The sequence below is a fragment of the Mustela nivalis genome, assembly GCF_964662115.1.
Source record: "Mustela nivalis genome assembly, chromosome: Y".
Lineage (NCBI taxonomy): Eukaryota > Metazoa > Chordata > Mammalia > Carnivora > Mustelidae > Mustela > Mustela nivalis.
In genome coordinates, this window is record NC_139041.1 from 22,211,562 (window position 1) to 22,228,290 (window position 16,729).

Genomic DNA, 16,729 nt, shown 5'->3' on the forward strand with positions numbered 1-16,729 from the left:
TTTGCATGTCTTATCTTTGTGTGTTCATGTTTGTCTGCATGGGCATGTGTTAATGTTCTGTGGTGTGTGTGTGTTCCACATCACAATTATTATTAAAATACGAGAGAATGGAATTTGGTCTCTTGTGGGTAGCAATTCAATTTGACATGCCTTGAAAACTCACATTCCTTCAGTTTCGAGAATCTCCTGCAAGGAATGTCATCTCTTGTCTTCTTCAAGAAACCCGTGTTCACACAACGGCCTTTCAACAAACACCACCATTTGAATTCCTCATTAGAGTCATACTGTTTGTCCCAATACCCTTTCTTTTTCGTATGTTTCTTGACTGTCATAAGTTAGTGAAATCGTCTGTTTGTTGTCTTTCTGAGAATGATAGATGTGAAAAAGCCCAATGCTCTCCGCAAAACTGCCATAAAAGACAAGTGGAAGAATTCCTTCTTGCTTATTTCTCAGTACGAATTGTGGTGACATGGAAGACAGTGAGATGGTAGTAGTGTCTAATAACCTCATGCTTCTTCAGCCATGAAGGCATCAGGAAGATGACCACAACAACTGCAGTGGGGTGTAAATTGACCTGAAGCCTACATGGTAAACTCCACAGCGAAAGAGAACAGAAGTTGCAGAGATGATGGGAGAAGGCGGAGACATGGCTCAGGGGAGATTTGGTTGGTTTGTGGATCAGAGGGCTGGAGCCCATGCAGAGGACCAAAGCACAGGAGAGCAGGGCACACTGGGAATAACAAGGAACCTGTTTCCCAGTGCCGTTGACTGTGAAACGCAGAGGGTCTGAAGGGCACGAGTACTTGACAACACAAGTGTTAAGGGCTGTAGTTTTCCTATCAGCAGGCTTGGCAGACATCGACTTGAAAGAACACCATCTTTTTCCTGCATATGACACCAACAAGCGACCAGGAGCAGACAGCCTGGAGACAATGATCAGAGAGAGACAATACCAAGAGCCGCAGTGGGAAGATGATGAGTGGTGGGATTGATTCCGTGAAAGGCAGTGTTCGTGGAGATGACTCAATGTGGACATAATAAGTTTTGGGCTCTCGCAACAGCAGCATCAAGACAGAGCTACTGGCCTCGCAATATGTGAGGACAGAGGCTGCCTAGTCAGCCAACACGAAATCCCAACAGTGGATCACTTGGAGGACCACCTTCCTCAGTCCAAGATGCTTAGTCCAAGGTGAACAGTCTATCCCATAGGGCACGAGAAGAAACTTTTGACCTCATGTTCTCTTCTGAACACAGCATTCTGCAGGCCTGCATTCTGTTGAGTTGGGGAGTTTCTCCTTTCACAGGCACACCAAGCCCACCAAGGTATACCTCAGCATATTCAGCCCGGACCCTAAAAACATCAAACGGCCCGAAAGAAGAGCTACTGCAAATGACTGTCCTCCAGGACAAGGTCAGCCACAACACAAACAGCAGGTGGCATGCATGTCACATACACACTCACAAACACAACCACACACGTCCTCAACAAATCTTAAGGGCCAGCCCTGGGTCACTCACGGATCACTTTCTCCTAAATAAATTACCCTCACATTAGAAAACAGAATGAGTTTAACGAATAAAGAGGTGACAGAGACTTAGATCCAATGCAAAGATGGAAGAATCAATTGATTCCCAGGTAAAGGAAGAAGGAGTGATTACGACTAGGCAGTCAGAGTGAAACCTCTACATAGAACACGCCCAATGCGGGTTGGAAAGCAGTGGCCTGGATACTCGCTGTACATCAGAAAACATAGGAGATATCAGAGAGTCTCGAACCACAGAGATAAAAAGGATAAAAATAAAGGCACCTAAAGAAATCCTGAAGAGAAGATTGGCAGGAGACTGGATGCAAATTTCGGGAACATGGTAGAAGTGGAGGATCCAATTGTAACCGAGAAGAACTAGCCTAGAAAATAAGGACGGAAATTCTAAGAGAGAAGGCAGAATGAAGGAACATGATAGTGAGCTTAGGGAATCTCTAAGGAAATAAAAGAGGTGCCACTTGTAGGTGAAGTTAGAGTGAGAGAATGAAAAGAGGGCTAATCCTAAATTGGAGAACTCGGGGCTGAAAAGGACCCTCATCTGGGAGCAGAGAAAGTGGTCCAGAATCAGAGCACAGAGGTCTCCCAACACCTTCTACAGAAGCGGAATTCCTAAAGACATAATGCCATTCCCCCTGGAAAATCTAGGCATGGAGGTATTCTCTTTAGGCAAATAGGCATCGGAGAATAGTTTGTCCATAGCCCAATCACTGACTTCAAGAGGAAAAGCTATACCAGCTCTCGAAGCAGGCCGGGTAGCTCAAGCAACACCAGCCAAGTCAAAATCCTTATCCCCTCATTTCTGAACAATGACAGATCAGCGGTTCTGCTTAGAATCAGGAGGTATTCAGAAGTCAATGGTTGGGTCCTGGGTTGTGTCCATCAGTTCAGAGGCGCCCTTCAGATCAACTCATGATTCCAGGGCTTTGGCATTTACTCTGTTCTCAGGTTCTAACTCAAGGGCAAATAAGCTTCTCCCTCTTCAGCTCCACCCCCTGATTGGGATCTCTCTGCCTCTCTGTCCAAACGTGCATGTGCTCATTGGATAAGATAACAAAGACAAAAACAGTGCACAATAATTGACTGGGGCCAAAGGATGTTTTATTGAATATGGACGAGGTGGCTATGGAGGGCAGCCAGGTACAGAGAACCTCCCACCATCTTAAAATGTCCGATCTTTGCTCGGAGCTCCCTTGTTCATTCTGCTGTTCTTTCCCTTCCTGGATGTCCTCACCAACCTGCAGCATCCACTGTCTGTCGTGCTATACTGACCCCTTGTTAACACATTGTGCATCCTCTCGGGGCTCCATTGGAACATCCCCATCTTCCTCAAGAGGCACTGTTTGCTTATCACATGTAACCATTTGGGGCATGGTCATGAGAGGGTGAAGGCAGGCTTGTGCTGCCCCATCTCCATGCAGTTCCACAGAGGGTAGCTGCTCCAACCTGAGGCAGTGCTCAAGGTTCTTCCACATTCGAATCCTCTTCAATGCATCCTTTTGCACATACAAGTGTCTTCCTGAAACGGGCAGAAGTCATTCAGAGGGCTTCACTTGGGCTATGGGTCTCTGCCAACAAGCTCTCAGTTGGCTCTGTGGACTCCAAGAACATGAGTCTGTCCTGGACCTAAGGTTCTAGGGTGTTGAGTGTGCCTTGGATGCATGGTCTTTAGGGATGATTGGGAGGCCTTGTTGGCACCGTTTCTGGAGATGCTCGAGGTACTCGTGTGCTTCCTGTGGAAGACTCCAGACATGTCTTTGGCACGGTTGCAGGTGTTCACTTGGAGCTTCCCTTGCATGGCCCTTTTCCTGTTGAGATGCTCCGTGATTTGGTGGGAGGGTCCCACCCTTACACAGGGCTCAGTTTTCCTCCCCTGAGGCTTTGCTTGGGGTCTGTTAGTTTCTTGGCCTGTCGTGGCTAAGATGGAGTAAAGGTTCCTTGCCTTTCTCCGAGGTCCAGAGGCCTGGTGCTGACACTCACAACCAAACACTACGATTTGGGCCTTGGAATAGGTGACACCGACTCGCTTCGCAAACTGCCCTGGTGAGAGACCCAGGCGGCTCCAGCGGTTTTGTACGGCTTGGGGTCCTCTTGGCCCACCCATGACTACTCCAATCAAGTGTAGTGATCAGGCCTGGGTTGATGAGGAGTGGTTGCTATGACCTCAAAGCTTTGTGACATCACAGATGCTGGCTTCACTGAAGCCGCTGTCCCTCTCCCATGACCTTTGTGTCCTATGGCTTTAAGTAGGAAGCCCCGGGAAGGACAGAACAAGAGCCCTCTGCACCTGATCAAGAACTCAGGATGTCTTGTGGGTTAATGTCCAACTTCCCCTTTCTGGAGACATAGAGGAAGGAAAATAACATTAAGTATACCTTCCTTTAGGCCAACATATCCCCCGAGATGGCAAGGTGTCCTTTTCCACTACAATTTTTATATATCTCAAGAAAAGGTGAGGCCTCGCTGGTATGAGCAGCTCTCCATGGTGTTTGTCGTTTTGTGCGTGAGAGTGTACTTTGTCAACGTCTTTTGCCTATGGGTCAGTGATGACTAAGGTACAGAAAGACCCTTTCCGAAGTAAAAGGTGAGGGCATCGATATATGGTGCCGTCTGTGGCCTCGTCTCCTCATGTTCTGAAATACGTGGCTAAGGGATGAGGTCTCTGTCTACCTGGCTTTTACTAAATACTTTTGCAAAGTCTTCGAGGGGTGTGACCTTCTGCATCAGAGCTAACACTCAATAAAGAGGCCTGGACCGAACCCGTTGTCATTAGTAGTTAACTGTCCTTGTTGTGGTAACGGGTATAGACATGCGGACCAAGTCTCTTTAGTCAGAAAAAAAGTGGACGGCGTATACCTACGGCTTGCAAGGCCCATTCGAGCAGACCGTTGGAGTGAGCCACAATGCCCTTTCAGGGACTAGTGGATCAGGAAGTTTGGGTCTATTTTGGCATCACAGTATTCCTCTGCCGTCGAAGTGAATGAACACCTGGACCTTGCCTTGACATGAATTTCCCATTCCCTGCTGTTGGGAAATGGAAAAGCAAGCAGACAAAGGCAAATATCATATGGCTTCCCACAATATGTGCTCGGGAGGAATACCTTGGCCCTAGTAAAGGAAGGCAATACTGAAGGGCCAGAAGTCAGAGAAGGAGACCCACCAGGAGTGACTCTGGACTCTGATAATCCAGCTGAGGGTTACCAAAAAGAGAACTGCGTAATGGGTGGTCAGGAGTTGTGGCATATATTAGGAGGAGCACTAGGACGTCCATGCAACTAAAGCATCCGTGAATACTCTGTCAAAAACGGATGATGGATGTTAGGCAGGCTTTCTCAGCAGAACAGCAACAACAACAACATCAATTCACAGAAAAACAATGTGGCCCTATCAAAACCAAAGGAAGTCACAGGGAGAAAAGAAAAGAATTATATTGTTTATTATCTTTCCTTATTGAAATGACATGGGTGGGTTTCCTAAAATGTCCTTTTTTATTGGGTCTTTAGCCTTGTGAATTAGAGTTTACCCGCCTCTTCTATCTCTGGATTTGATGAGAGGACATGACAATGCCTTCACTAAATACCTAGAAGAGCAGCCCAAGCAAATGCCATGACCTGGCCTTCTGTGTGTTGGCAGGGGTCGGATTACTGCTTCAAATGCTTCCATCACTACTAGAAAGCTGAGATTTTGTAGGTTTCCTGACTTTATCTTGAAGTTTCTATATGTCTGGGAATTTATCCTTTTCTCTCAGTTCTTGGAATTGCTAGCATAAATGTATGTATATGCCTTTTCGGTTATTCTTTGTTTTTGCTACCAATTGTCATGTGGTTTCATACTTGCAGCTGCTTGATTGTCTCCCTGTTTTATCCCAGGAATGGTTTCTGCAGTTTGTTCGTGTTGTCAAAACTCAATTGTCAGATCTCCTGTATTTTTTTCCTATTGCTTTGTTTGTGTTTCCTTCATTTTGATAATCACATGTCTGATATCAATTTCTCTGTTAACTTTGTAGTTCGGTTTTTCTTCATCTTGTTCCTTCAGTCGTCCTGTTAGGTGGCTTTCTTTTTCAGTATTTTTAAAGTTTGGAAATGCATGCATTTAACCCTATATTGTTTCCCCATAAAATGTTTTGGCATCCTCCTCTAAGTTTCTTAGAATTCCTTCGTTCATGGCTCTTTCTGCTTTACCTTTGGATTTTCTTTCTGGCATTTATTGTAGTTCGTGAGTGTGTTGTGTTTTCCACTCTTAGTGGCTGGCTGTATTTCCAATTTGAAAGTGATATCTTCCTGGTTTCATACCTTCGTGATCATAAATGCACAGGACAGATTTTGACTTCTCTTCCATGAATTATGACTGTATTTGGACTCTAGCTCATGACCTGCGATAGACAAAGTTAGGTCTGCCGCTGGGAAGAGCATATCTTAATGTCCTCAGAGACGCAATCTTACTCATGGATCCCAAAGTTCAGGTGGTCTCGATTGCCCATGTGGACGTCTGTTATTCCTTAGCACCTTCCCATCCAGATGATCTGTCCTGTGCTTAACGTGGATATCATAGTTGCCAATAGTATTGGATAAAAGTCGCCATCTCCGTTCCTGTGTGTTCATAGTCTTCCAACGTTTAGATACACCCTTGTTCGTGGTGTATATGTTGGCAATTCTTCCAGGTTTCTGTTGTTTTGATGCTCTATCAAGACAAAACACCTTCCGCTTAGTTTTTGTCTCTCGAAGGCATAAAATCACTCACGCTTAGGCACAAACACTTTGGCTCTCTTCTCCTTGGGAATAGCATAACCTACGTATTTCTGATTTCTTCACTTGCAAGCTATGAGTAACTTTAAGGTCGAAGGATATGTCCTATAGGCAACAGAAGGAAGAGCATGTTTAATATTTGCTGTTTTCTTATGGTTGTTTTCTATTTTTTTTTTTGTTTTGATTTGGAATTTCAACCACTATTACAAACAGTTTTTATTGACGGGAGACTTTAGACCTGAGTAATGAATGTATTATTAATAGGTAATAGTTCACTTTCTCCTTTCGGATGGATTCTCACTTGGATTCTATTTGCCTTTTACATATATGGTATTTACTTTGGGTTGTTTCATTGGTACGAATCCTCGCTTCCTCCCCATCTTTTGCATGTCTTATCTTTGTGTGTTTGCATGTGCATGTGTTAATGTTGTGTGGTGTGTGTGTTGCACATCACAATTATTATGAAAATACGAGAGAATGGAATTCGGTCTCTTGTGGGTCGCAATTCAATTTGACATGCCTTAAAAACTCACATTCCATCGGTTTCATGAAATCTCCTGCAATGAATGTCATCTCTTGTCCTCTTCAAGAAACTCATGTTCTCACAAAACTGACTTCCAACAAACAACACCATTTGAATTCCTCATAGAGTCTACGGCCATACCACCCTGAACTTGCTCGATCTCGTCTGAATTCCTCATAGAGTCATACTGTGGGTCCCAATACTCTTTCTCTTTCGTATGTATGTTGACTGTCATGAGTTAGTGAAATCGTCTGTTTGTTGTCTTCCCGAGCATGATAGAGGTGAGAAAGGCCCAATGCTCTCTGCAAGACTGCCATAAGAGACAAGTGGAAGAATTCCTTCTTGCTTATCTCTCAGTACGACTTTTGGTGACATGGAAGACAGTGAGATGGTAGTAGTGACTAATAACCTCATGCTTCTTCAGCCATGAAGGCAACAGGAAGATGACCACAACAACTGAAGTGTGGTGGAAATTGACCTGAAGCCTACATGGTAAACTCCACAACGAAAGAGAATGGAAGTTGCAGAGATGATGGGAGAAGATTGGAGACATGGCTCAGCGGAGATTTGGTTGGTTTGTAGTTCAGAGAGCTGGAGCTCATGCAGAGGACCAAAGCACAGGAGAGCAGGGCACACTGGGAACGCACAAGTTACCTGTTTCCCAGTGTCGTTGACTCTGACACGCAGAGGGTCTCAAGGGGATGAGTACTTGACAACATAAGTGTTGAGGGCTGAAGTTTTCCTATCAGCAGGCTTGGCAGACATCGACTTGAAAGAACACCATCTTTTTCCTGCATATGACACCAACAAGCGACCAGGAGCAGACAGCCTGGAGACAATGATCAGAGAGAGACAATACCAAGAGACGCAGTGGGAAGATGATGAGTGGTGGGAGTGATTCCGTGAAAGGAAGTGTTCGTGGAGATGACTCAATGTGGACATAATAAGTTTTGGGCTCTCGCAACAGCAGCATCAAGACAGAGCTACTGCCCACGACAGGTATGTGAGGACAGAGGCTGCCTGGTCAGCCAACACGAAATCCCAACAGTGGAACACTTGCAGGACTGCCTTCCTCAGTCCAAGATGCTTAGTCCAAGGTGAACAGACTCTCCCATAGGGCACGAGAAGAAAGTTTTAACCACATATTCTCTTCTGAACACAGCATTCTGCAGGCCTGAATTCTGTAGAGTTGGTGGAGTTTCTCCTTTCACAGGCACACTGAGCCCACCAATGTAAACCTCAGCATATTCAGCCCAAACCCTAAAAACAACAAACGGCCGGAAAGGAGAACTACTGCAAATGACCTGCCTCCAGGAGAGGGTCAACCACAACACAAACAGCCGGTGCTATGCATGCCACATACACACTCACAAACACACACACACGCACGCACTCAACAAATCTTAAGGGTCAGCCCTGGGTCACTCACGGATCCTTTCCTCCTAAATAAATTACCCTCAGGTTAGGAAACAGAATAAGTTTAACGAATACAGAGAGGTGACAGAGACTTAGATGCAATGCAAAGATGGAAGAATCAATTGATTCCCAGGTAAAGGAAGAATGATGAAAACGACTAGGCAGTCAGAGTGATACCTCTACATAGAACACGCCCGATGCGGGATTGAAAGCAGCTGTCTGGATACTCACTGTACTTGAGAAAACATGGGAGATATCAGAAATCTCGAACCACCGAGATAAAACTGATAGAGTTAAAAGCACCCATAAAACTCCTGAAGAGAAGATTGGCAGGAGACTGGATGCAAGTTTCGGGAACATGGTAAAGTGGAGGATCGAATAAGGGACCGGGAAGAACAAGCCTAGAAAATAAGGACGAAAATTCTAAGAGAGAAGGCCGAATGATGGAACACGATAGTGAGCTTAGGGAATCTTTAAGGAAATGAAAGAGGTGCCTCTTGTAGGTGAAGTACGAGTGAGAGAAAGAAAAGAGGGCTGATCCTAGATTGGAGTACTCGGGGCTGAAAAGGACCCTAATCTGGGAGCAGAGAAAGTGTTCCAGAATCAGAGGCACAGAGGTCTCCCAACACCTTCCACAGAGGCGGAGCACCTAAAGACATAGTGCCATTCCCCCTGGAAAATCTAGGCATGGAGGTATTCTCTTTAGGCAAATAGGCATCAGAGAATAGTTTGTCCTTAGCCCAATAACTGACTTCAAGAGGAAAAGCTATAACAGCTTTCAAAGCAGGCCTGATAGCTCAAGCAACAGCTGACAAGCCAAAATCCTTATCCCCTGAATTTCTGAACAATGACAGAGCAGCGGTTCTGTCTAGAACCAGGAGGTATTCTGAAGTCAATGATTGGGTCCCCTGTTGTGTCCATCAGTTCAGAGTCGGCCTTCAGATCAACTCATGATTCCAGGGCCTTGGCATTGACTCTGTTCTCAGGTTCTCTGCTCAGGTGCAATTAAGCTTCTCCCTCTCCAGCTCCACCCCCTGATTGGGATCTCTCTGCCTCTGTCCAAACATGCATGTGCATGTTGGATCAGATAACAAAGACAAAAACAGTGCACAATAATTGACTGTGGCCAATGGATGTTTTATTGAATTAGACCTAGGTGCCTATGGAAGGCAGCCAGGTAAAGAGAACCTCCCACCATCCTAAAATGCCCGACCTTCACTCGGAGCTCCCTTGTTCATTCTGCTGTTCTTTCCCTTCCTGAATGTCCTCACCAACCTGCAGCATCCGCTGTCTGTCGTGCTGTACTGAACCCTTGTTAACAATTATTGCATCCTCTCGGGTTCCATTGGAACATGCCCAGCTTCCTAAGGTTCTAGGGTGTAGAGTGGAAAAGGTGTCCTTTTCCACTACAATTTCTAGATATCTCAAGAAAAGCTGAGGCCTCGTGGGTATGAGCAGATCACCAGGGGTTTTGTCTTACTGTGGGTGAGAGCGTTCTTTGTCAGCGTCTTTTGCCTATGGTTCAGTGATGACTAAGTTACGGAAATTTCCTTTCCGATGTAAATGGTGAGGGCATCGATATATGGTGCCGTCTGTGGCCTCGTCTTCTAGTGTTCTGAAACACGTGGCTAAGGGATGAGGCCTCTGTCTACCTGGCTTTCCCTTTAATACCTTTGCAAAGTCCTCGAGGAGCTTGACCTTCTGCTTCAGAGCTAACTCTCAATTAAGAGGCCTGGACCGCACCCGTTGTCATTATTAATTAACTGTACTTGTTGTGGTAACGAGTATAGACATGTGGACCAAGTCTCCGTAGTCAGAAGGAAAGGGACGGCGTATACCTTGGGCTTGCAAGGCCCATTCGAGCAGACCGTTGGAGTGAGCCGCAATGCCCTTGCAAGGACTAGTGGATCAGGAAGTTTGGGACAATTTCAGCACCATAGTATTCCTCTGCCGTCGAAGTGAATGAACCCCTGGACCTTGCCTTGACATGAATGTCCCATGCCCTGCTGTTGGGAAATGGAAAAGGCAAGCAGACAAAGGGAAATATCATATGGCTTCCCACAATATGTGCCTCGGGAGGAATACCTTGGCCCTAGTAAAGGGAGGGAATCCTTAAGGGCAAGATCTCAGAGAAAGAGAACCACCAGGAGTGACTTAGGACACTGAGAATACAGCTGAGCGGTACAGAAAAGAGAACTACTTAATGGGTGGTCAGGAGTTGTGGCATATATTAGGAGGAGCACTAGAATGCCCATGCAACTAAAGCATCCATGAACACTCTGTCTAAAAAGGATGCTGGATGATAGGCAGGCTTTCTCAACAGAACAGCAACAACAACAACATAAATTCACAGGAAAAACATGTGGTCCTCTGAAAACCAAAGGAAGTCACAGGGATCAAAGAAAAGAATTATATTGTTTATTATCTTTCCTTATTGAAATGACATGGGTGAGTTTCCTAAAATGTTCTTCTTTGAATTGGGTCTTTTTCCTTGTGAATTAGAGTTTACCCGCCTCTTCCATCTCTGGATTTGATGAGAGGACATGACATAGCCTTCACTAAATACCTAGAAGAGTGGCCCAGGAAAATGATCTTTTAGGCCAACCTTTCTCCAGAGATGGCAAATTTTTCCTAATTCTTCTGAAATTTCTAGTGATATCAGAAACAACAATGCCTCTTGTATGTCATCCCATCGCTCTGAAGATTTCCTCCTTTGGATGAGAGAGTGACATTATACATAATAGCTAATCCTTAAGGATGAGCAATGGACAGCACTCCTTGTTACCATTATTTATCTCTACCTACTGTGTTAATGGGCATGACCCTGTTGAACAAGTCTCTTTAATCAAATGAAAATTAATGGCCTATATCGATGGCCTGCATGGCTCACTTGAACAGAACTGAGGAATGAGCTGCAATGACCTTGCAAAGACTAGTGGATAAAGAAGGTGTGGTCCATATTGGCAACAGATTATTCCTCAACCATCAGGGAGGATGAACTCTTGGTTCTTGCACTGACATGAATGCCACAGGACTGGGTTTGTGAAATGAAAAGGGCAAGGAGACAAAGGGAAATATCAAATGGCTTCTCTCATATGTGCCCTAAGAGGAATACCACGGCCCTTAGTAGAAAGAAGAAAAAACTGAAGGGGGATAAGTCAGAGAAGGAGACAAACCAGGAGTAACTCAGAACTCTGTGGAATCAAGCTGAGAGTCAAGGAAAAAAGGAGACATGCAGGTAATGAGGGAACTGGCTAATGGATGTTGAAGAGTTCTGGCATATCTTAGGAGGAGTATTAGGTCATTTATGGAACTAAAGCATCAGTGAATACTCTGTCACAAATGGATGATGGATGACAGGCTGGCTTCCACAACAGTACAAAATAATAAAAACAAGCTGGCCCTTTCAAATGCAGTTGAAGACAGACAGAGGAAAGGAAAGAATTATATTTTTATTATGTTTAATTATTGAAATGGAATATAATTTATTTTCTAAAATGTCATTATTTGAATTGGGTCTTTATACTAGTAAATTAGAGTTTATCCACCTCCTCTACTTGTGGAATCGATGAAAAGAAAATGGCATTGCCTTCCTTAAATGTCTAGAAGAGTTGAACAGGAAATGATTTGCACCTCACCATCTGTGTGTTGACAGGGGTTTGATTACTGCCTCAAACGCTTTAGTCACTACTACAGAGCTGAGATTTTGTAGGTTTCCTGACCGAATCTTTGGAGTGAATATGTGTCTTGGAATTTATCATTTTCTCTCAGTTCTTTTCTTTTGGGTTTGCTTCATTAGTGCTATTCTTCACTTCCTCTCCATCTTTTGAGTGTCTTATCTGTAAGTATGTGTGTGTGTGTGTGTGTGTGTGTGTGTGTGTGTGTGTGTGTGTGCTGTCTGAGTTTGTTTCAAATAACAATTATAAATAAATTGATGGAGATAGGAAGTCGGTATTTAATGGATAGCAATTCAATATGACATGCCTTGAAAACTCACATTCCCTCTCTTTCAGCCTCATTTCCTACAAAGAATGTCATCTTTTGTCCTCTTTGATAAACACATATTCTATCAAACCTGTCCTCAACAAACACCACATTTTGTGTGCCTGGTTAGTGTTGTATTGTTTGTCCCTTTTTCCCTTGCTTTTTAATATGTCTCTTGTCAGTCATGAGAGAGTGAAATTGTATGTTATTTGTCTTTCTGGGACTTATAGATGAGACGTAGGCTAATGCTCCCCACAATTCTGCCACATGAGGGAAGTGGCAAGAATTCATTCTTGCTTATGGCTCTGTAAGATTCTGTGGGGCTTTTTCAGGACAGTGAGATGGTAGTCTGGGAACTCCAGACTTGTCTTTATCCAGGAACACAACAGGAATATTAACATATCAACTTCAACATGGCAGAAATGAACTGGAGCCTACAAAGCAAACTCCATAGCAAAAGAGAGAATAAGTTGCAAACACTATGGGAGAAGATTGGAGACATGGTTTATGGGGAAAGTGGGAAGTTGTTAATTCAGAAGGCAGTGAGACACTGCAATGGACAAAGCCACAAGAGATCAGAGCACACTTGGAACCCACAAGGAGTAGGTTCTCCAATTCCATTGATTCTGACCATCAGGGGGTCTGAATCATACTATTTGATGCCAACAAAGGGTTCTGAGGCCTGGGGATTTTAGATCATCAGCCTTGGCATATCAACTCAAAAGAACACTGTATTTCTCTGGCAGAGAACACCAACAAATAGCCAGGTGAAGACAGCCTGGAAACCACGATTAGAAACAATACCAGGTGACACATTGGGAAGATGGTGGGTTCTGGCTGTACATCAGTGAGAGGCAGTGTTCTTGGAGATGATTTGATGGGGGCAAAAGAAATTTGGGGCTCTCGCACAGGCAGCATCAAGACCGAGCTACCAGCCCAAGACAGGATGGTGAGGGCTTTAATTGCCTCTCCTGCAAACACGAAATTCTAACCATGGAACACATAGGGTACTGTGTTCCTCAGTCCAACTTGCTTCATTTTAAGAGAACAGATTCTCCCATAGGGGTCTAGAAGAAAGCCCTGTCCACAGGCTCTCCCCTGACCTCAGAATGCTACAGGCCTTCATTCTGTGGTGTAGGTTGAATTTATCTTTTCACAGGCGCACCAGATCCCACCAAGCTAAACCTCAGCCTATTCTGCCCAGACACCAAACACACCAAAAAGCTGGCAAAGAGAGCCTCTGCAGATGACTGGTCTCAAGGACAGGGGACAGCTATGATACAAGAGCAGAGGGCATGCATGCCACACACACATACCCGAGACTCCCTCAAGGGCCAGCCCTTGGGCACTACATGAACTCTTATTTCTAAAGAAATTACCATCAGAATAAAAAACAGAATTGATTTTTCAAATACTGAGAACAAGTCAGAGACCTATATCCAAGAAAATATTGGAAGAATCAATTGTTTCCAAGGAAGAAGAAATGATCATGGACAGGTAATCGGAGTGAAACCTCACATATAACATGCCCAATGGAGGATTGAAATCAGAAAGATATCAGGAAGTCTCAAACCACATAGATTAAACTGATAGAAATAAAATAAAATAAAAAAAATAAAATAAAATAAAAAGAGTTCCTGAAGAAAAGATTGGTAGCAGACTGAAGGAGAAGTCCAAGAAGCTGGCAGAAGCAAAGGACCAAATTTTTGACCTGGCAGAAAAGGATTGGTAAATAAGGAAGCAAATCCGAAGAAAGAAGGAAGAATGATGAAACATGACAATGAGCTTAGGAAAGTCACCGACTCCAAGGAATAGAAAGAGGTGCTTATTGTAGGAGAAGTAGGAGTGAAGGAAAAAAAAAAAGAGGGCTGAACATGGATTTGGGAATTCAGAGGTAAAACGGTCCCTCATCTGGGAGCAGAAGCAGAGATATAGATTCAAATTCAAGGAGGACTCACATCACCATCCACAGAAGCATAGAACTACAAGACATAGTTTCATTCCCCCTGCAAAAGCTATCAATGGAGGAATTCTCTTTACCTAAATATGCTTGGGAGTGTAGTTTGTACATAGCCAAGTCACTTACCTCAAGAGGACAAACTATACCAGCTCTCGAAGCAGGCCAGATAGCTCAAGCAACACCAGCCCAAGCCAAAATCCATTTCCCCTGCATTTGTGAACAATAACAGAGCAGTGGTTTACGTCTAGAACTAGGATGTAATCAGAAGTCAAAGATTGTGTCATGGATTGTGTCTATCAGTTCAGAGGCGACCTTCAGCTCAACTCATGATTTCAGGGTCTTGGCATCGACTCTGGTCTCAGGTTCCCTGTTCAGGAATAAGTCAGCTTTTCCCTCTCCAGCTCTACACCCTGATTGTGATCTCTCTGTCTCTCTGTCAAATATCTGCATGTGCATTGTTTGTCAAAAAGACAAAAAGATAACCAGGGCACAAGGATTGACTGTGGCCAGGGGATGTTTTCTTTAATTTGGACCTAGATCTCTATGGAAGGCAGCCAGGTTCAGAGAACCTCCCACCATCCTCAAATGCCAGACCTTCGCTCAGAGCTCCAATGTTCATTCTCCACTTCCTTGTCTTCATGAATATCCTCACCAACCTGTAGCATATGCTGTCTGTGGCTCTGTAATGGCCCTTTGTTGTTCATCTTCTGCAGGCTCCATTAGAACACGCCCATCTTCCACTAGAGGCACTGTTTGCTTATCCCATGAAACCATTTGGGGGATGTTCATGAGAGGGTGAAGGCAGGCTTGTGTTGTCACATCTACATGTACTTCTCCAAAGGGTATCTGCAGGACCCTGTGGGAATGCTCCAGGTTCTTTGACATTTGAATCCTCTTCAATGTGTCCTTTTGAAGATACAAGTTGTCTTCCTGAAACGGGCACGGAAGTCTTTCAGATGGCTTCCCTTGGGCTATGGGTCTTTTCCAACATGCTCCATGCTTGCTCCTGTGGACTTCAAGTACATGAGTCCATTCTGGACCTAAGATTCTAGGATGTAGAATCTGCCTTTGGTACATCGTCAGTTTTGAAGATTTGGAAGTCATTTTGGCTAGAATCTAGAGACGCTACAGGTACTCGTTATAAGGGCCCCTTGGCCAGAGGGAGTCATTTTGTGTTTCTTCAGTAAACTTATATTGAACCCATGCAGTAAACTAAATTGACCCTACTCCTCCCAGAGGAGCTTACTCTCAAAGCCTAGATACAAGGGTGAATCAGGCCAGGAGAAGACATCTCATTAGAGGGGCATGCATATATGAACTAGGGTAACTTCAGATACAATTGTCCACCCATGTGTTACCTAGCATTTTTGTTTTTGTGGTGTAGCCGACTTAGCACGACTTTCAGTTTTTTTTCTGTATTGTTATCTCATTGGCCAGCTCTGTATAGCCTGGCTAAACTACCGCTATAAATGTTAGTCTGTAAGGCTGGGAGGGGTCGCCTCTTTGCAAGAGAAGGCCCTGACCGGTCAATATGATTCTCGATGCTTTGTGCAAAATTAACGTTTGCTTGACCTTCACTTTGTGTCAGTCTCGCTCCTTTGAATAAGGATCCTATCTTTGGAGGGAAACCTGATATCAAATGATGAGAACTGAGCCAGCATTGGAATTTTTGGAAAAGCCTCTAGAGTTAAGATCATGGGATCCTGCATGGAGCTGCAGGGTTTGGCCCACTGGTAGAAGCAGGCAGCAGCCATGCTCCCCAGAGCTGGTGTGGATGTGGAGATGCCCCATCCTCTGCTGGTAGATATTATGGGGGTTCAAGTCCCCCTGGGTGGTCCGGGGATTCAAGTCCCCCTAGATGGTCAGGGGGTTCGAGTTTCCTTGGCGTTTAGAGGGGGTTCAAATATCCCTAGGCGAACTCCAGGGTGTTCGAGTCCCCCTGGAGAGTCAGGGGAGTTCGAGTCCCTCTAGACATTCAGGAGGTTCAAGTCCCCGTGGGCGGTTTGGGTTTTAGAGTCCTCCTAGGCAATCAGGGGATAAAGAAAGCCCCCACAAGTGTAAGGTTATTGGTAAGAATCGTTGGGCCTACGGTTGTCTTTGCCTAGTCCTTTCGTTTTCTGTTGTATTGTTTGTTATGATTGAAGGAATGGGGAAAGCAGAGAGTAAAGGGACTCTGACTTTCATCTCTCTGTTCTTCATAATAGATGTGAGGCTTCTCACTCACTCATTTCGTATGTTAAGGACTATGACTGTAGCCAATTGGGGTTAGTCTAAGAGTGAGTTAAGGTGCCCAATGCTGATGTTCATTGGAGCTGAGCGTAGAATATGAGTGCCTAATGGACCACTTTTGGTAAGCAGAACTGGCACTGTGGGATGAACCGACCTTGAGCCCAAGACTTTAAAACATATTCCCAAGCAGCTGCCGAAACCCCCTTTGTTTTGGGGAATTCTTTGCCTTCTCTGGCCTGATGTGGGCTGCCTAGCCCCTCCCCCTTGTTGGCAGGAGAGCATGGCATCTGAACTGGAGATAGTTATTTGTCTGTCTCAAGGTTTTAATGGG